The sequence below is a fragment of the Lasioglossum baleicum genome, chromosome 4 (genome assembly GCF_051020765.1).
Source record: "Lasioglossum baleicum chromosome 4, iyLasBale1, whole genome shotgun sequence".
NCBI classification, from domain to species: Eukaryota; Metazoa; Arthropoda; class Insecta; order Hymenoptera; family Halictidae; genus Lasioglossum; species Lasioglossum baleicum.
This window is the reverse complement of record NC_134932.1, coordinates 13,298,053-13,318,712: the sequence shown is the minus strand read 5'-3', so window position 1 is coordinate 13,318,712 and position 20,660 is coordinate 13,298,053. Positions and strand designations below refer to the sequence as shown.

Here is a 20,660-nt window from a genome sequence, read left to right as displayed (position 1 = left end):
CGTACAGATTCAATAAATCAATTCTCCTGGCTCCCGAGTCTCATAGCGTTCAGATAAAACGGTGTTCCGCGTAATCAGTTGAGATCAGAGACAGACTCTCGTACAGCAAATTGTAAAAATTGATCTTTCGTTGGGCAAATAAAGAATGCAGTTGGAGAAACGAGTCGAGAGTTAAATAATTTCCTCGCGACAAAACCCGACCAGGTATCACCGGCAACGAACAAAAGATGCGTCCCGTTCTGTGCTGGTACGAGAAATCGAGGGTGCATCAAGGAAATGAAACGCGAGGAGATGGGGGACGACGACAGGGTGCAGGAACGTCGAACGAGATAAGGAGGTGTTCCGCGAAACGAAGGAAACTTAATAAAGTCAAGTGGAGATCTCGGGGAATAGAATGGAAAGCCGAGATACCGTTTCGCTGGTTGCTAGTTGGGTCTCGGAATTTAACTGACTTCCGCTGTTGCTTTCACAGGACCCGGGAAGGAAGAATCAATGTCTTTATTCCCATTCCGCCATGTTCCTCTCCATTCATCCTTACCATAAATCTTTTAAAATCTCGTAACGCACCTTGTGTACTCATTCGAGAAAGTTTATTCGTCCATTTGTCTGGAAAGAACTTCACTGAAGCGAGAAAATAGTCTGTAAACCTCGTATGCTCCCCGAACATAGTCTTATAAAAAGTTATGGTTGATACGTTATACGATTATAATTCTACGTTTTAAAGACACAGATTTTATAATATACATCTCTATATTAATTACGAAAACAAAAAATCGACGGAGTAAATCGACCTACGCGTACACGGCTCGTATTGGAGTTGTAGAAATCGCGCGGGGGGCAGTTTGCGAAGAGGAAGAGTCTCATAGAAGTGTCATCGGTGGTGCTCCGTGCACAAAGGCCGTGGACCGGTTGGAAACTGTTCGAAGTGGTCCGAGCGAGAGAGAGAGAGAGAGAGAGAGAGCAGTTAAACGCGGGGCGTTAATCAATCGACGTCGGCCGTGATTCCGTGAATTAACTGGTAACTGCTCCGTTAGCGTTCGCCCCTCGAATCGAACATTGCCGATTCCCGTATTCGTCGGACCGCAACATCTTTGCAGGCTGCAAGTGCACTTGACTGCGCGAGCCGGCTCTGTAATTTGCGACCTGTGATCTTCCGAGCCCGAATCGTAATGCAGAACTCTCTCCCGCTCTCACTTGAACAGCAGCGAAGTACATATATCGCCACGAACAGGAACAAAAGCGGTGAAACGGTTGAAATGGGTGAAACGTCTGCGGTAATCGTGACGATCCATTGAATTCCTCGGCGAGCAACGGAATTCAATTAATTGCGAATTTTTGCTGACTACCCGCCCGAGACCCGGCCCGGGATTCTTCCGAGTGGAAAGAGAGCAGGAGTTCAAAGCCTTTGCGACAGGTTTTGTTAATCTACGAACCGAGCCACTCTGCAACTTATTGTCTCGCAAATGTAAAGACTCGTGTGGCCTCGGTTTAACTCCTCGCACTGTATCGAGTCAGACTCTTGCCGAAGATTTCGAATAAAATCTACTAAACACACTACCGCTTATGAGCGGTTTTTGTTTAGGTTCGTCGACCAGTGACCTAATAATTATCGCATCGCGAGATAATTAGCAACCTGAAACAGCAATTGGCGATGTTAAATAAAATTAGTTAATGCACGGATAATAAAATTCGTGATATCAAGTAATAGGGTCGAACGTTCCCGTCGTCGACAACAACAGCGGAAAGAATGATTAATTAATCGAGAACTTTCCGAGGGAAATATCGATAAATGAGTTGGAAGGTATCATTATATTAATGACGAAGGCCATTGTAATCCGTTTTAATTAATACCATCCATCGGGCCATTGTTTTGTAGTACTTTGCTAATGAAGTGAACACCGTGTTGAACAAGGAGAGGCCGCTCGCGGAAGAAAAGATGTACATAATGGTATTCGAGTGGCGATGGTCAGAGGAAACATTTATTTTATGCGAATGACAACTCGGAATCGGAAAATAATTATACCGAGTGCCACCATTATTAACGTTCGACTATCCCGACTATAATTTGTTTAACTTTTCAGCACATCGCTTTATCGACTATTTTCAATATTATCGACACACAGCCGAGAATTATTTATTATTTCCTTCGGTGCCTCAATATTTGCTATTCTTCCCAACAGCTTCATAGTTTCGTACAAATTTGATTGCCGCATACACCCATTTCCTTGTTTACCGAAGTGTTCCAGTTCTCGGTAGGACGATAAACCTGTAGATTTATGGCGTCGGATAAAATAAATAAAAAGCGTAAAATACAATTTTTATCGGACTCCACAGTGTGATGCCAGTAGACGACATTCCGGCGCAGCATTCTGCGCAGAAGATTCCAGTTCAAGATTTCGTTTTCGCGTAGAATGCAAACGGCAGCCGGACAAGAAAGGAGCAGTTTTATTTGCAATGGAACAAAATTTATACCAGGGCAAACGTAAACCCGTGACACGACTGCGCTCGAGTCTCTTAAGGCACGATAACTTGCGCTTTGCCTTTCTTTTTTATAGGTCGTTTATGACATTACAGTGTACTCGAAACGAGCTATAAAGCCCCTATCGATACACCGACTCGCTCTCGCCTTTTTCTCCATTCCCTATTTTTTACTGTGCTTCTACGCGTGCAAGCTACGTAAATTCATCGTAAATCCTTTGACTAAATTGTTTCTTTTTTGTTTCGACCGTGTTGCGAAGATGGACGTGGTATCGAGTTTCGATATATTACTTCCTTTATTCCGAGTCCGTTGCGTGGCCAATATTTCGCACACCGGCGAGCTGTCCGAAATATTGAAACAACAAACGCGAAGCATATAAAACCTAATAGAAATATAGAAATATTCAAAAACAAACTGGAATAATTTCAGTTTGCGTTCGAACGAGACTTTATCAAGAAAAGTTGGATTCTCTTTTTATTTTGGACCAGGAAGAGACTTCATTTTCGAACAATCCACTAACAGGGAAGTTCGACTTAAGGTGAGGAGTTCCTTAGTTAAGGCGGGTTCCTTCGGAAGACCTGCCGCTTTGAAACCAGACGCTAATTCGGCCTGATTGCGCCGACCATTCCATTTGCCGTGATGGAAACACGATCGTCGGCGCGATATTTGACAAGTAGGAAGATTACAAGCTGAAGATGCAACAGTAGAGCCCAAAGACCGGGCCGCGGACGTCGATCCGAACCGTTCCGTCCAAGTAATTAGCAGAAATTGCTCCGTCGCGTCGCGGCGCGGCGGCCTCCGTAGACTTCCTGTTCAGAAGACACTCCGGTTGCCGGTTCAAACTGTGCACATAGGTACCGCGTCTGTGTCAGTGAGCCATCTAATTGCACTCGAAATTGCCATACACAGAAAACTGAATATTTATTCGTCACCTAGTGAATACTCCGACTGTGCAATCGCTGGTGAACAAAAATATTGAGAATCTTCCTTTGGTTAGCTTAAAGTGTAAACCAATGCATAAATTCAGCAAGATCTTTCAGATCTCTTTCCTTAAATTTAAAACGGGTATAACCCTTAAAGGATCGAGAAAATTTCTCCAACGTGTCGGAACAGTTAGGCGATTATCTTACAGCATCGGACAATACGTTTCCGGTAGGTGGTCGTTTTGGAAGCGTGACGCGACGGTAAATAAACGTCGATCGTTTTATCTCGGCGGCGGCGGTTCATCGATATCGAGAAGTTGGAAAAAGGTTACCCGTTGCCCGTGAACTCTATCGGTGGCTGTCTCGTTTATCATTTTCTTCGGCCCCCGACACCCTGTTCGACCGCCCTTCACCTCCGCCCCCGTCGCTATCTCCGGTTTTTCTTGTCCCGTCTACGGCCGTGACGGGAATTTCGATTTCGTCGGCGATGCGTGACGATCCGCTTTCCAGATTTTTACGGGGCTTGTTCTCCGTCCGAGAAAAAATACGAAGGGCCAACTGCGCGACGTAAATTTCGACGACCAGTTATCGACTGTACGATAAATTGGTTAGCCGGTGAACATCGTGGGTGATTGATCGACGGGAAATTTTGTTAACCTCTCTCCTAATAGCAATACAACCTTAAAAAGTATCGACACATTATTTTTATCCTCCTAACAGCATTAACCCCCGGACAGCGGATCATTTTTATAATTAACAATTTTTTAAAACACATTTTTAAAGGCACAGTTGTATATTATTTAATTAATTGCCCAAAAACTGGGTAATTCGAGGGTTAAAGGAAGACTCGACCGGAACAAAATGTCCGCTGCTACACATGTTCAAAAGTAATCCGCCTCTGTTATAGATTGCTATAAAACTGGACTCAGTCCATATGCTATCCGTATTTTTTTTTTTTTAAATTCAACGAGATAAACGTAAATTGTCAGAGCGCGGCAAACTGGGCAGAAACAATACGCATCACTAGAAAAAAAAGCGAATCGATACGAATTTACAGCGCACACATTTTTATAAAAAATTCAAAGCGAATTTACGCCATTGCATCAGTTAACTCGAATCGACCTCTATAGTTTTCGAAATGGTTCCGTCAATAGAACAATTCGGAATATCGTCGGAAAAAGGACTGCTACAAAAGAGAAATTTTCACCACTCGATCCTGCTACATCGTTTCAAACACCAAGCTTCCGGAAGTGGGCGGGGAACGGGGATATCGAGCAATTATTGCTCGGCAAAACAAAAGCAATATTCGGAAGAAACTTTGGGGAACAGTAAAACGAACTTGGTGAGAGCGTCAAACTCGCGGAAACGAGCTTGAAAAACAAGAAGAACCCAATGAAGAAGAAGAAGGAGGAACAAGAGGAAAAGGAGAAGGAGGAGGAGGATGAGGGGAACGAAGAAGCAAGAAGACGAGGAAGAACGAAGCCTAAGAAAACAGTAATTAAAGTCTGTTTGGCCAGGAACGGTGGAAGTCGATATAAGTTACACAGGCGGCGGCACGGCGTTAGGATTTGCTTTGGACCGATGTTCAACGTCTAAACTCCCAGCGCGATAGAACCTCGGGGAAAGTAACAACTTTCTTCAATCAGGCCCGTGCGCGAAAGCCTACAAGTCGCGTCGCGAATTTTCCTCCCCTTTCCATCCCGCGAACCTGCGGGGAGGGAAAGTTGCTGTTTCCGAACAGAGGGGGCCAAGAAGGGGGCCGCGGAAATTGAATTTGTCGGCGCCTGGTTTTCATTCTGTAACGAGATATCAAATATGAAAATTGTTTGCGAAACAGTTCAGCTTAGGAACTCCGTACACGGGGGCCAGCGCGCAGCGTGTCGGGGTTCCGGAGTTCATCTGATCGAATCAGACCTCGTTCGAAAGAAGAAACTAAATTTCTCTGGCCGCCGAGTCTTGAATAGACTCTCCAAGCTCTCGGATCTCTCTGACGCGAAGTTTGCCGGAAAGTGTCGCCGGAAAGTCGAGGATTAAACGTGGAAGCGCGCGAACCTGAAATCCGAGCTTTTAAAACTGCGATTTTGACGGCGCACAGTGGGGTATTTGGCCTGTTTAGCCCGCCAAAAGTCGAAATTTTTACTTTGTTCAAAATGACTAAAACTTTTTACCCATGTACCTGAATATATATGCAAGTAATCTACAATAATATTTTTCCATAAACGGTACTATTTAGTAACCTATAGATACTTGAAAGTAACATATTCTCGTGACCGAGAGAAGCATGGAAAAACTTGTGTTAAAGAAATGATCTTTCTCACAAGTTTAGTGTATCGGGATAAAGATAAAGAAATCGAGATAAAAACATACCTGGGATGTAAAGGAAGGTTTATAGAGTAATTCTACTGCTTTTTGTTTTATACTCTTCAGTGGTTTTGATAGAATAAACAATTAAAAGTGATATAATTTTTTTTCAGAAAGTTAATATGTATCATGTAATAACTTTTTTTCTCCGCATAACACCTCTTTAATTTTTTTAGGGGTTAATCATTAGACATTGCTTTATACAATCCTGAAAAGTTTATATGCGGTCTCTTGCTGTAACATACCTTTTTATGCGATTTAGATCAGTATGGCATGAACCGACCGTATATCATATGACTGATAATGATGAAATAACTGAGCTGTAGGTGATAGATACTTGGAAGTAAATGAAGGAAAATGAAAGTCATTATTGCTAGAATATTAATTTATATTATAAAAAAAAATTAATAAAAATTAATTAATATTGATAATATATTTTTTTTTTACGAAAAAATGTTTGAAACAAAAGTTTAACAATATTAACCTCAATATAAACTTCAATATACAAAACTTCGAAAAAATTTTGTTTAAAACAAAAAAACAAGGTCGCTTCGATTTTTTAAACATTAAGTTGTATTTTTGATTTGATAGTGTTGTAGCTGGTGTTAAGACGAATTCAACGATATATAATAGTATGACCTTCACACTATTAGTAACGTCGCAATAGTGTTGGCGCGCTAAACAGGCCAAATACCCCACTGTGCGGCGTCGGGACCCTAGAGTGGGGGAATCTATTGCTAATGGATGGGAGGTTCGATGAACTTTTTTATTAACTGTGCTCGATCTGTCAAAATGTTTTATAAATGTTATCATGTAATATTATTAATACCATTATTACGACGTTACTGTGTGCGCCACCAAACGAATACTGTGCGCATTGCGCATGAGACCGCAACGACCGAAGTGAAAACTTCTATGGCGATTGCACGCCTGTCTGTGAATAGCGTTTCACGTCGGAGCGTGACGGATCAGACTGATTCACTGGCCAGCAATAGTGTACGCGATGGGCCTAAACAAGTTTTCACCTGAAAAATATTTTCCACATTGGAGAACACAAAAGGGAACGTGGATGTCGAAAGAATAGTTACAGTGGTTCATAGTTGTTCGCAGTCCCCTTTGTTATTTCTGTTCGTCGTTTTCCCCGGTTCGGTTTTCTCGTTCTGTTCTCCCCGGTGACTAGCAGCAGACTTCATCGAAACGTAACCAAAGGGGTCGCGCAACCCTCTTTCTTCGGGGTAATACGAGACGCACGACCTCGTCGAGCTTCTGTAATCAGGCTCGAGAACTACGACGAGAATGTGAGGATTCGGAAAGGTCGATCGAGTGATATTTCGCGAACTGCTCGTTAGGAACGGTTGCTCCGTTCCACTTCTCTTCGAACCACTCGTCTCTCTCTCTCTCTCTCTCTCTCTCTCTCTCTCTCTCTCTCTCTCTCCCTCTCCCTCGTTCAACCCCCCAATCCCTTCTCAAGAAAGTCTTCGAGTCGAGAGCAATTTCTAGGATTCCCGACCGGAAGTCCCGGAAAAACGACCGAAATCGGACGAATTTTCCTGCCTCGAACACGTTGATCAACGCGCGTTTCACAGCTTTCACCCGAAATGTCGGGACTGGGTTCAGGGGGAATCGAACGCTTTTCAACGTGATTGTTACAAAATGCCGTCGCGCTGATTGGATAATCGACTGGGACGCCAACTTACTACCAAGTTGTCAGCCATGTAATTTTGTAATTTTGTAATTTTGTCAGTTACACTCTGCGCTGCCTGGAATAATTCAACTAGTCTGTAGGTTTCATACATTTTATTTGGTTTTTTTTCTGAAACGTTTCTTTGATTATCTTTTATAGAAGCATTTATCTCTAGCTCCTCTCACCTATTTTCAATGGTATACATTCCATACGTATTCTTTGAGAACTCTTACACGTATACAACTCTTATACGTATTCTTTGGTCGAAAAAAATTCATGAAAATCCTGTTTTCAGTGTTTCGAGTTCCCCTTGATCACGGTGAGCGATCGGCCTGTAGTTAACCCGTGCTGAATCGATTCGGCTTAGTCGACGGTTTGTTTCCCTATAAACACAGTTACACCCGTCTCGGCCGAGCAAACATCGTTGGGGTGTCAGAGTGGGAAAGGGTTCGGATCGACGTCGAAATTCGTTTTAATTCCGCCACTCGACTTCGAGTCTCGTTTTCAATATTTGCGCGCAAACATCACGCGAATTGGAGGAGTGCCCGGGCATTGTATCGACGCAGCCTACCGCAAGCAGTTTCTCTATCTCTCCGTTCTCCGAATTGACTCCGTCCCTTTCGTCTTCTCTCCTCGAATTTTACATCGGTTCCTGGGCTGTTGTCTCGCCGCGGAACGAGTTTCAATTCGATCTCGAGACTTGTCGTACGTGCTCGAGCCCCGACAGCGACTTAAAAGTCGTCGAAATAGCTGTCCTACGGCTGGGCGAAGCCCGTAAATCGAAAGGCGGGACGACGACGACGACGGTCTTATCGCGAATCTCGAGGCACGATATCTTGAGAGACACTTCCGGCAACGAAATTCTATAAATATGCTTCTGTTTGTATCTGATATATCCCGAAGTTTCGCCGGTGGTTCTCGGATCGACCACTGCGCGCCCGAGATTTCCGCGAGATGCGCAACTGCAACTCGATAGAACACGTACGAGCCGGGGACCGAAGTTTCGATCAGCCGCTTTAACGGCCCCCGAACACCGAAGGCCGCGAAACTCTCCCGAGATTTTGGCAACCCGAACATTCCCGCGAGCGGTAAAATCAGATCGAAGTATTATGGAAAATGGTTATTGAATTCTTCGGAATTTTCGCTTCCCGTTTCGTCTTTGTCGCAATCTCGCGTGACTAATCCAGTACTACTTTCAGACTTTGAATGTTTGCATTCAATGAATGAAGCAACGCCGCACCGCGCCGCACAGTGCGGACAAACGGCCTAATATTCGGCACTTTTCTCTAAATTTGGTTATTAATGTATATATAGGTAATTTTTTTACAGAAAATGATATTTACCAATATAATTAATAAATTTATTAAGAAATTAACAATTTTTATTTAAACAAAAATATATTTTTAAAAACTAACAAATTTAAAACGAAATTAATAATAAATGAACCATATTTAATATTAATAATAATAAACTTAGACAAATTATAATAGTATAAACAAAATTAACAAACTTAACTATTCGCTATCCGAGTCATCCTCGGTACTTTGAATGTGATCCAAAATGAATCATTCAATCCCGTGATCTTGCACATTTCTGATTAAATATTGATCAATTTCAGTAAAATCGCAAGATTTGCTTTTTGTTGTCGTTTCTCGAGATATTTCAATCTCTTCAGATAAATCGTCCACCCTGTATAATTATTGCAAAATTGTATTATGCATAAAAATGATTATTATATGATTATTAATAACAATTTCCATCCTAATACGCATTTTTTGCAAAAGAAATGTATTTCATATCGTGATATACACGAATATTGAATTTTTCTGTGGCGGACAAATGGCAAAATTGTGTACAAAAATCAAAATTTGTTATGAATGTATATGTATTGTTAATTATTCGCAGAAAATGAAATTTAACGACATATGTAACTAATAAATTTAAAAAGAAATTAACGAATTTTCCACAATACAACATAAACGCAAGGTACGGGCACTTATTAAAAAGTTTATAAAATTAAGAGTAGCAGTTAGTTGCAGGCTAAACTATGAAATTCTTAAACTACAACAAGTAATATATCCGAATATGTCAAAATGTCAGGATATTTTTTGCCTTTCTCGAGATATGTTAATTTGAAGTTTTATATGCAAGTAATAAATAAAACCACCGTTGAAAATTTATACAAAAAATAAATCTACTTTATTAAATGTAAAAAGAATGCATATACCTCGGTGAGCATTTTCCATTATACAGAATTATTATTGCAACACTGATTTACAATTAATGTAATATTATTTGATTTTTGGGACTCTGTAGAGTGCGACACATGGTAAAATTTTTTATAAAAATCTAAATTTCGTTACTAATGTAAATGAAATAGTAATTATTCACAAAAAAAAATGTAACAATAAAATTAATAAATTTAAAAAAAAATGAACAATATTTATGCATAAAAATTATTGTTATATGATTAATAATATCAATTACCACCTAATAAAACGTTTTGCCAAAGGAATTTATCGTACATCGTGATATACACGTGTAGTGAGATATGCCACGTTTGTCCGCACTGTGCGCCGTGGCCAAACCAAAAATCGGACCCAATGCACAATAGCGATGTACTTGCCATGAAACGTCGCCCAATGCAAGCCTCTACAAGTAGAGAGAGAGGGTAACTTTTTCGCCTCGATTCTCAGAAGTTAGAAATCTCACGGATCGTGGCAGTGTGTTTGCGAGAGGAAATCGCGCGTTCCCGATTGGCACTCCAAGTTGTACGTTCCTCTGGATCGCGAAGATATACGTCCCGATGATTGTATTTATTCGTCTCCGGCGACGCGACATTTCCCGCGAGTTTCCGCCGTACGCTCACCGTTAAATGCTCCTGATGCGTTTTCAAAGGATTTTCATCGGGAGACGATACGGAGGAGACGCGAACGCGGGGAAAGAAACGCGACGGAAACGCTTTGAACCTCGGGCCCGGGCTGGTCGACGGAAAAAGAGGATACCCAGCGATTTTGTTCGATTCCTAAGAACACTGCGACGCTGCACCACGCTCTTTGACGGAAGAACATAGCGACAGACTACTGGCGACGGCATTTCGAAAATACCATGGGAATTCCTTCGATCTAATTGCAAGCTCGTTACACGTCGATACGCGCTCTTAAAAGAGTCCCGAACTGTTCAGTACCTTCATTTTTGTTGAAATCTTCTTCCGAGCTCGCTGACGTTGATCCTTTTTATTGGAACATTGTGATCTCAGAGGATTTACTTCCTCGTTTTGATTGAAGTGTTGAAGTCTTGCTGGTTTTGTTCGTTTGAACAAGTCAATGCGCATAATGGCGAGAAAATAACATGAACGAGAAATTAATAAATAATATTATAATGATGCGATGTACTGATGTACGGAAATTATTTATGACTCGATTCAATACAGCATAGCTTATGCTGATGTATCGTGACTAAGCACTAACTATAACAGAAATAACTTTCTTGCTTAATTCACGACACGAATGTATTGTTGAAGTCTACATAATTTACAGCAAGTATTTCTCTTCTACACGATGCATTTCCTAAAATATTAAGGAACGTAGCTGTAACACCAATTTCCGAGGAACGTTCGCACCCCTGCAACTCGCCCGATTGCAACGCGAAGATACACGTATCAACTACTTTTCCAGGTAGCAAAGTCTCATGTAAATTCGATGAAAATTGTTGCCGAGAATGAGTGAGTTTCCTCGCGGGCGCGTGCGGATTTCTATGTAAAAAGGTAAATGCAGCAACGTAAATGCGGGAACTGCATTCTCCGTCGTCACCCACTGATATTAATACCTCAGCGAGAGGAAGTTGCCGCGGTACACTTGGCAAACTGTTAATTCGTTCACCGGAAACGTCGAAGAACTTACTGGCAAAATCGTTGACACTTAAAGGCGGAGTTCCAGCAGTTTCGTCTGCTCGGCAACAATTTCTCTCTAAACTGCATTGTAGATGCGGTCGGTGTTGTGTGTATACATATAGACACGTGCAAGCGCGTTTATATGTACGCTGTGTATGCAGTGTATATATGTACGTATAAAGTACATATATTCCGAGCAATTCCGAGGTATTTAGTTGCGGATCCGAGGCAGATGGAACGCAATCAACGGAACGAGAGAACAGTCGGCTGAATTATTTTAAGTAGCGAACGCTTATGTCTCGAACGCGTTCATGCATATTCAGCCAGACAGTGAGAGCCCGGATTATGCGGAGGCTGCAAAGTCTTACGCTTCTGATTATTCGATAGGAGGCGGGGAATTCAGTTTCGAAAATCGAACCAGCCTCGGTGTTAACGAGTAACGAGCCGGCGTTCTCGAACACCCCCGTTCGAACCTTCATCTTGGCCTTATCCATCTCGATTGGACCGCAGTTTTCGAAGATAGTCGCGTTTCCCTGTGGTTAAGCTACGTGTCCATCTGCGAGTTTCAACGCAACAATTTACTGAGCTGCAAGTTAGACGAAGGCTCTAGCTGGAACGTACGAATTCCCAAAAGATCAGTCCAGTTTCCGATTTCTCTTGGCATACCGATCTCTCTTTAACGAAGGTAGACTCGTTTCTAGGATTGCAAGGGTGCGGGATGCGCCTTCTCATTTCTCGATAATGCGAACGGTGGGAGGGGGAGGACGGTGATGGGTCCAGTAATCAAAAACTCTAAATAAAAGATCAATCTAGGCCGGAATCGCTCCCAAATTTCCTATTTTACTTTTACGGCGGTGTTCATTAAAGGCCGAAAGCCTGTCGCGCGAAAAACCGCGTCGAGGCTGGCTGGTGTCTAATAAAAGTCTAGTCGAGCCCGTGCACCAGTCGCATGCAAGTGTGCACACACGTAGTGTCGGCACGGCGGTTCGGTAGGGGTCGATGTTCCATGAAACACGGGGAGAGAAGAGTAATTCATGCACGATGCCATCGCCGGCACACTCGATACATCGCGCGCGGAGTTGTTCGATTCGCTGAATCTCTGTAATTTATCGGCGACGTCGCTGGGACCCTCGAGCTTCGTGGAACGACTTCCCCGCGAGAACATGCTGTGCTTTTTCTCCTCTTCCCTTCTTTTACGTTTCTATTCCTCGTTTTTTTCCGTTTTGTTTTGCGACGCTTTTCCGAACCGACGAAACACAGGGAACATCGTTGCGAGAACAGCCACCGGAAGGGAAAACGCTGCTCCGAGCACGGTGAATTTTGTAATACCGACTGCTCCGGGGAACGTTGATCAGTGCTGATCGATATTCCGTTCGCCAGCTACAAATTAAAACTGGAAAACTGATCGTGTCAGGAGGCACGATCTGAAATTTTTTAAAAAATCGATTTCGCAGCTAAAAATTCGGAAGAAATTTACAATCGTATATGCTTTCCGATAGGATGATAAGATTCAACATGATTAAACAGCGGATATGCTAAATGAAAATGTTGTCCGTCAATTGTAAGAAACGAAAGCCAAGTGAAAAATTCTTTCTTCCTTCGCTAATTCAAATCGTGCCCAACCCATTCCTGTCATTAATGCATATAATCCGAAGTCTAACAAAGATGAACTGTTTCGAGTGAATAAACAAGGCATCGCGTTGAATCGTTCCACCCGGTATATCCGCAGGTCCCCATAAGGCGATACAGGACCGGTCGGAAAAACGAGTGGAACATCTCTGGCGTTGTTAACTGTAAATAATTCAAGAGGCCCTTAATGATTCCCTTTCGTTGCAAGTTAGAGCGAGCTTCCATTAAATAAAAAGAGAAACGAGGCGTGGGCGTGGATGGACGAAGAGAGAGAGAGAGAGAGAGAAAAAAACACGGGACATCAAATGTAGCCTCGGCCGAGGTGTGTATATGTTCTTGTACGTGTATGTCCGCGCGTGTTTGTGTGTGTCGTTTTATTCGAAGTCGCGAGGGTACAGGACCACTGAAAATTCTGGGGCTAGACAGTCAACGGAGTACTTGACTCGATTATGAAAATGTACTTTCCCTGCTCTTTGCTTTCTCTCTTTCTCTTTTTCCTGGATCCACCCCTATAGCGACCCCTTTTTTCGTTGTCCGCAGGCTTGAGCGTCTCTTTGATCGCAGCGTAAATGTCGCGGATGCATGTGATACGCGCATACTCTTACGGAATAGTCGGCATTAAATTAATGAATTTATCCACTGACGCTCTTCATATCCGTCTCGGAGATGCCTACTTTCGCCGGGCGGGGGGATGAAATTATTTATGGTTCAAGACGTTGGGTTCGAGATTCAAGAGCGAACGGCTTGAGAGAACTCCCACGAGACGGGAATTTGTTGGTGAATATTTATACGGATGAAAGGAAAAATAGAGGAGCCGAGGAAAAATTGGGGAAAGTAGTTACAAGCTAGCTAGGAACGAGTCGTTCGAACGTATTCAGATACGTGCGTCCAGAAAAATCGTAATAATTGTTTCAAGAAACCTTGAAAAACGAAAAGGCTGACAGAGAAAAAAGCGGAATCATGGGTGCACGGTGAAAAATACTAATACAAATTCATCGCTAAAGGAAATCACGTACCCGTAGGAAACCCTGTGCGTTATCCGGCAATTTTCCAAGGTGGATTGGAAAAACCGCCTGGTCACACCGGTCCGCAACCAGGACACGGTCCAATCATTCAACCGAAGTCAAGTTAATTGGCGTCTGTGAGGCCACGCGTGCTCGTGGTGATGGTGTACGTTGAAATTCGATACCAGTCCGTTGAAAATTCACGTCTGAAAAATGGGAAAATTTCAATGTGAAGCTTGCCACCGGTGGAAACTAGCATAATAAAAGCTGATTAAAAATCGTGTACTGTCTGTCGGCGACACAATTGTAACCTGCGTCGCTCCGCATTTTTCATTTTGCCGTTACCAAGCGTGCATACAATCTACTCTTCCCTTCGTTAATTTTGTCGCAAAACACACGTACCATTTATTTGCAAATTTGTATCTTCTATTTGAATATACAATTTATGTACCATATTATATTCTTTTATGCGGCACATTTTCAATTTGTGCTGATGATTTAATTTGCAGCAAAGAGTTGCAGAGAAGATTCGTATAAAAAAATTGTTGCTTGTTTAAAAACTGTTGTAAGAGACTCTGCCTTAGCAGGTGAGGGTCAAGCCAGTCAAAAGGCAGCGGAGCAAATTGGATCAGGATCCGAGCACAGTCAAAGAAGTAAGTTTCGGGACAGGGGGGACGGCAAACATGGTCGAGAATCGATAACTCGCGATAATGGACAGGAGGTAGTCAGGTGCAAGGATGTCCAAGGGTGCAGGGAACTCATTGTTTCGACTAGGCGGCTGCTCATTTCTGATTCCCGTCGCACTTTTACCGTCTAACGACGTGAAACGACGAGTAAGTCGGAAAGGGGGGGGGGTTGTTCGGGGCTGAGTTCTCGCCTTGACTCGAGTGCTCGAGTGCTCGGTGCAATTTCCTGCCGCTCTCCTGGGAGTCCAGAGAGAACCACCGGAGCTCCTCTCGCTCTGCTTTCGCCCTGTATCGAGATACTACCCTCCGAAAAAAAGAAACGAAGTAGAAGAAGAACCAGGAGAAGAGACGGTGGAAGAACGCAAGAGGGTGGAAGTCTCTCCCCCTGTTCCCGTGAAAGGGAAAGGGTCGAGAACGAGGGGAAGACGAGCGAGCCAAGTGCCGGCGGAAATGTAAATGAAAATGATAATGTCGAGAGAGAGAGGGAGAGGGAGAGAAGTGTAACAGCGAGTTTACCCGAAATGTTACCCGACACCTCGGCAACGAGTGCTTGCAGTCGCCCGTCGCATAGCGTCGCCTCTTTTCTGCTTTCTCGTTTTTTAATGAATCGTCGGAAATGCCGCGAAACCGTCGAGGAAATCGAAAAAGTCATTGTTTAACGATAAACCTATCACTGCCACGCCGGTCAACTAACAGGTTGTATATTTTTCATTTCGCAATTATTGAAATTATCAAGTTGCCTACATGGAAATTGATTCGATCAAAAGTATATATTGTAATAATGCCCTACCTCCTGAAGAACTGTATTGGCAATGATTACGTATTTTCCAGTGTAATACATAGTAATGTATTTCGAAGTTTTACGGGAAGTTTTATCACCGGCGCGCGGGGAACTCGATAATTACGAAACAATTGATCGGTATCGACAGCCATGGCCGAGCGCGGGCGAATATTTCATAGATAATTAAACGCCGAATCGTTGTTATTATCGCGGATGGTTAATTGTTAGATTCTAAACGTAATTATGAATTATCTAGCGCCGCGCCAATTAATCAAATATGGGTCTCGACACGCCGTTCTCGATTTTCGATACGGTTTTGTTCATGGTAATTGGTTGTCCATGGGATGGACAATCTGATTTTCGAAGCAGCAGTATCTGGGGATGTAAAAAGTATTTATAAGGATACACATCGTTTCACGTGAAATGATATTTTCTAATTCAAAATATACGAACACGATCTTTCGAATAGATTTCCCATGAAAGATTCTCTAGTTTCCCGGTTCTATTACGATTTCGTAGACACTCCGTGCGGCCTGCTCGACGCAAGTGGATGTTGCCTGTCACTTGTCAGCCAGCCGTTGCCAGGCAATCGTGAAAACTGACAGACGCCGCGCCGCGCCGTGTGCCGCGCTAGGCCGTAAGCCTGACGAAGTAACACCGGCGGGAATCTTTCCGTTTCCACCCCCGAAGAGAATTCGACGATACGTCACGTCTTGATCCGTGTTGAGAAAGTCGCGAAGGGAGGAGAGAGAGTTGGGGGTGGGGGTAGCCGGTTGCGAACACGCCGCCATTCCGCGCTTGGAATTCGCCAATATAAGCTTGATCGGTTCCACGATCTCTTTCCTTTCTTTTTCTTTTTCTTTCTCGATGGCTGACACCCACTGCGAACTTCAACCGTGAGAGCAGCTCGACGACGAAAAATAAAAGAACCGCTGAGATTAGTGGAACTCGCTCGGATCTTTTCGTTTCTGCTCAGCCGTCCGAGCTACAGGGCCCTTCATGAAATGTGCGTGCGCGCTCGATTTTACTAAAAATCAATGCCCAACATTTTTCCATGGGTCAATGAGACAATTGTACATTAACAAATGTTAAAAAAAAAACTGTTTCATTTTTCTTAGAAGATTGTGCATATCTTGAATATACAGGCTGTTTCATATCGAATCAGGTCAGAAAACGACGGTACAGCGAATAAATCGCGAACAACTCTTTCTCCTGCACGTTGCAATTATAATCCAACAACCCCCGTCCAAGAAAGAAAGGACATAAATCACAGTAAACGACCGTTTATAAAGATCCCTGAAGTAGCCTGTATGTAAAAAGTCGCAAGTGAATCGCGTTTCCGGGAAAAGGAAGCGGCGTTGGCGGCCGGGGTCGATGCAGATAAAGTGAATGGGAAAAAATCACAGACCAGGAAGGCATTAACGCCGCGGGAAACGACGTGCTCGCGTGCCGATCCGCCTTGAGCCACTTCTGAATGAGGAGCACGGCTCTAGAGAGGGAGGGAGTACACGTTCATTCAGAATATGGGTCATCCGTCTGCCTCCGTTTCTTTGACGCCGCCTAGAAACTAGTCTAGGACTTCTTTCCCCGGACGCTGTGTTCGTTTATTTTTTCGCGCCGACCAGCCGGACCGGTAGCACGGCGACGGAACGACCGGTTTTTTCTTCGGAGACGCGCAACCTCGGCGGTGAACGTTCATGAAGACGTCCGGAAGCTAAGTCGGCACATTCGCGGAAACACTGCGGTGGAAACGAGCTCTCCGAGTGCCGTACTCGGCTTCGTGAAACGCTCCTCCTCCGCAATTAAGGCTTGAAGACTGGCGAAGAGTGTGCTTGCGGAAAACGGGGCTAAACGGAGCACAGTCGCAGCTGGATAATTATCCGGGTCGAGATGCTAATGAAACATCCTATATGAATAATATTAATACCTGTGCCCCATCTCTCGAACACTCTCGGAGGACATCGAACATCGTTTAACTATCTGAATTGCTTTGCGTTTCGTGCAAATGATGTACGGATTGCACTAGAGAAATTTTGTATAAAGCAAACGCTTACAACAGCCATTTTTTCTTCGATTATGTTCATAATGGTCGCGAGAATCGATGAATTTATTGATCGTGCAACGAAACGAGAAAATTGAGTCAGAACGAACCCGGAGGGAATCATTTCCGCAACTTCTTTTGAGGAGACAACTCCGAGGGGTTTCCTTATAGGTACATCTTACGTGAGCTTCTACACGATGTTTCATTACATCCGCGAAGCAATCATATCGCAGAAACGAATTCAGTAAATAGAGTTCGCATTAACAGGAGAGTAAATTATTCTTCCGTGCACCGTGGGGTCAAAGGGAACCGAGCCACTTTGCGCGACGCTGCCACTGGGAATACGAACTTGGAAGCAGGTGCGAAGAAGAAACTAGGAATAATATTGAAGCAAATTAACTTTTGCATTTGATGAAATTAACGCTGTAGCGAATTCCGAAAAATAATTCGCATGCAAATTCTTCGTTTCACTGAGCCGCAGCGTGTTCTGAGCTCAACATTTTTAATATGATAATCTTTTGAGACGTCATGAAGACGGACTTCATGAAAAAAAAAATGTTGTAAAAGTCAGACACCCTTAAATTCTCATTAAATCAACAAACATCGTTAAAGTCGACGAATCTACGTCGACGACGAAATAAATCCTTTTGTTCCAGAACATTTCTTCGGACAACTAGTAGACGTGGAAAAACGTATCCACAATTTTCCCAGGGAACAATCGTGGTACCAGCTTACGGGATAACCTAATAGAGGTGGATTTTGACAGAACGCGACAGCGAGTCCACGGGCGGATATTGAATTCCGAATGCGGAGTCAGGAAGTTCCGCCGAAATTCACCGTGGGAGCGGCGAGTCGGACCAGGAAAAAATATTCCATTCAATTCTCGCGGAAACCTCGGCGCGGCGCGATGCGGCGCCGCGCTGCAGAGAGACATCCATATTACCCGGCTCCCCATTTCGCCGTCTCTTCGGAGGGATTTGTCAGGACTCTTTAGTCTCTCCTCACCGCTATTATCTCGACTCTCATTGGCTCCTCGGTCTTGCCTCTCTCGGATGCATTTCATTAAAAAAGAGGATCCCGGGTCTCCTCCTTCAACGGAACCGTGTTCTCCGATCCCTCTTCAATTCTCGACCAAGCCAATCGATGCTCGAGACTAGTCGGCATAACAAAAAAAATCTAGAGAATTCAATTCGCCGGAGCCAGAAAAACTCAAAAATTATCTCGCGTGGTAATTTCAGTTGATTTATCGTTGCATAAAGGTACCCTTTGACCAGCAATTTTTCACTTTAGAAAATGAGCAGCCATTTACCGTACCATTTGATCCGTCTGATTAAAAGTGGCTCGTTATCGTGTACATTTGTGCATGAAAACGGCGCGGTGCAGCGAAGAGCACAGGAGCTAATAAGAATTCCTCCTTATTTCCTTGGTAAAAGAAGAAATTCCTACATCCAAAGTTCCTTAGCACTCTCGGGCAGCAAGTACACGCAATCAAACAGGTAGACCGGTGGACGTGGGTGGATGAAACGTTCAGAGTATTATTATACGTATAATACTCGTTACATTGTGCCAACAGTGTACCTCGGTTCTACTTTGTTCCACTCCGGCGAAAGTAGATTTCCGGGCGTCTAAAGCTCGGGTAAACGAGCAAATTAAGCGACGGGGGCGCATAACTTCTTCGCGTTTTTCGAAGAGGATGGAAGAGGAGAACCGGGGAAAAAGGGAAGCAGGTTTCGGTCAAATATTTACCGTTGCCAATTAGCCGGCGGCAGAAAGACAAGGGAGGGGAAAAGGGGTGCAGGTTCACGAAATCGCGTTTCCGGCCATTTAATGGCAAATTCGAGGACCGTGGAACGGCCGACGAGTGATTTCCGCGTCGCGAACGCGTTTGCTACATCGCTATTGCTACAGCTACTACTCTGCGAGTGGTGCTACTCCGTCGTTGCTACCGCTGCGTCAACTCGTTTGCACTTCCGGTTTCCCCGGCAGCTCGGAAACGGGACCCCGTTCGTAACCAGCTCTTAAAGAGACTGCCCTCAAAGGACGCGTCGAGTGCGTTGCCGTGTACCCACGGCCGAGCGAGCTCTCCTGTCTGAACTTGGACAACAAAGCTGTGAAACTTGCTGCTGCTGAAACCTGATTGGACCGCTACCGGCAAAAATTACTGCCCGAGGTGATACGGACGAAAATTCCTAGAATTTCGTACGGTGAACTTAGAATTAACCTCATAATGGATTTTCTGATGCGATTTATTTCGGGAGTTAATGTATATCTATAATGTACTTCATTTACTTTCTGGCCTTAATTGTCCTTAACAATTTCAGTGCGAATTCAGCAATCTCGAACGTTCCATAAAATCACACAATAGAGGAAAGATACAAAATTATTCCTCGAACGTTCCATAAAATCGAAATAGGAGAAACATGCAAAATTATTCCTCGAAATGAAAACGTTCCCAAATCCAGACTTCTTAATTAAAAAATTGATCCGAGACACCAACGACGCACAAAGCTGCATATAATTTCTGCAAGCAAGATTCCAAAGATACCCGATGTCTCATAAACGTCGAACAACATTCCCAAGCCCAAGGACACACAGTAACTTTTCGTTCCTCCGGATCCGGGGGGTGTGACTACCGTTCTGTTAATTACCAAACGGTACGAGTCTCTCTTCGTGTAACGTTCCCGAACACCGACACGGTACATTCCACTGTCGGCCATCTTCATTTCGGGTTGGCTCCGAGTTTCGATAGCAGCCGGAAACAGCCCGGACGCTTTGCCGGAATTCTCGAAAAGCTTTCAGACGTCCTGGCAGCGCGCAGCTGGCGCAAACTTAAGAGTTTATCTGCTAAGAAGACGCCGCGCCGCGCCGTTGGAGCGCTGCAGCTCCGCGTTACAGTTCCCCGTTGCATCCCTGAGTTGCATCGCACAGAAGCTGGCCAAAATTCAGAACTCCTGACGATTGTTTACAAAACGGTAGCTGGAATCGAAGATGACCTCAATTTTCTCCAAACTGTTTCGATTCCTCTAACAATTGACTGTTCACTAAAATTGCACAAAGCGTCCCACAGGTACAACCGTGAATGAAATCATTTTTAAAAAAAACAGTACTCGTTCATTCGAGGCTTTGTTTCTAGAAAATAGTGTTTGAATTTTCTTCGCGCGTAAAAATGTAAATGTCAGG

General features: G+C 43.8%; 1 protein-coding gene across 2 annotated transcripts in view; it reads right to left on the bottom strand.

Annotated features, from left to right (window-relative positions):
- Positions 1-20,660, bottom strand: part of LOC143208359 (von Hippel-Lindau disease tumor suppressor-like) — a 78,199-nt gene that overhangs the window by 15,698 nt on the left and 41,841 nt on the right. For both annotated transcript variants that reach the window (XM_076422769.1, XM_076422768.1), the window contains exon 2: positions 13,985-14,178. The gene's annotated coding sequence lies outside the window, so the exon portion shown is untranslated. The remainder of the gene's footprint in view (positions 1-13,984; positions 14,179-20,660) is intronic.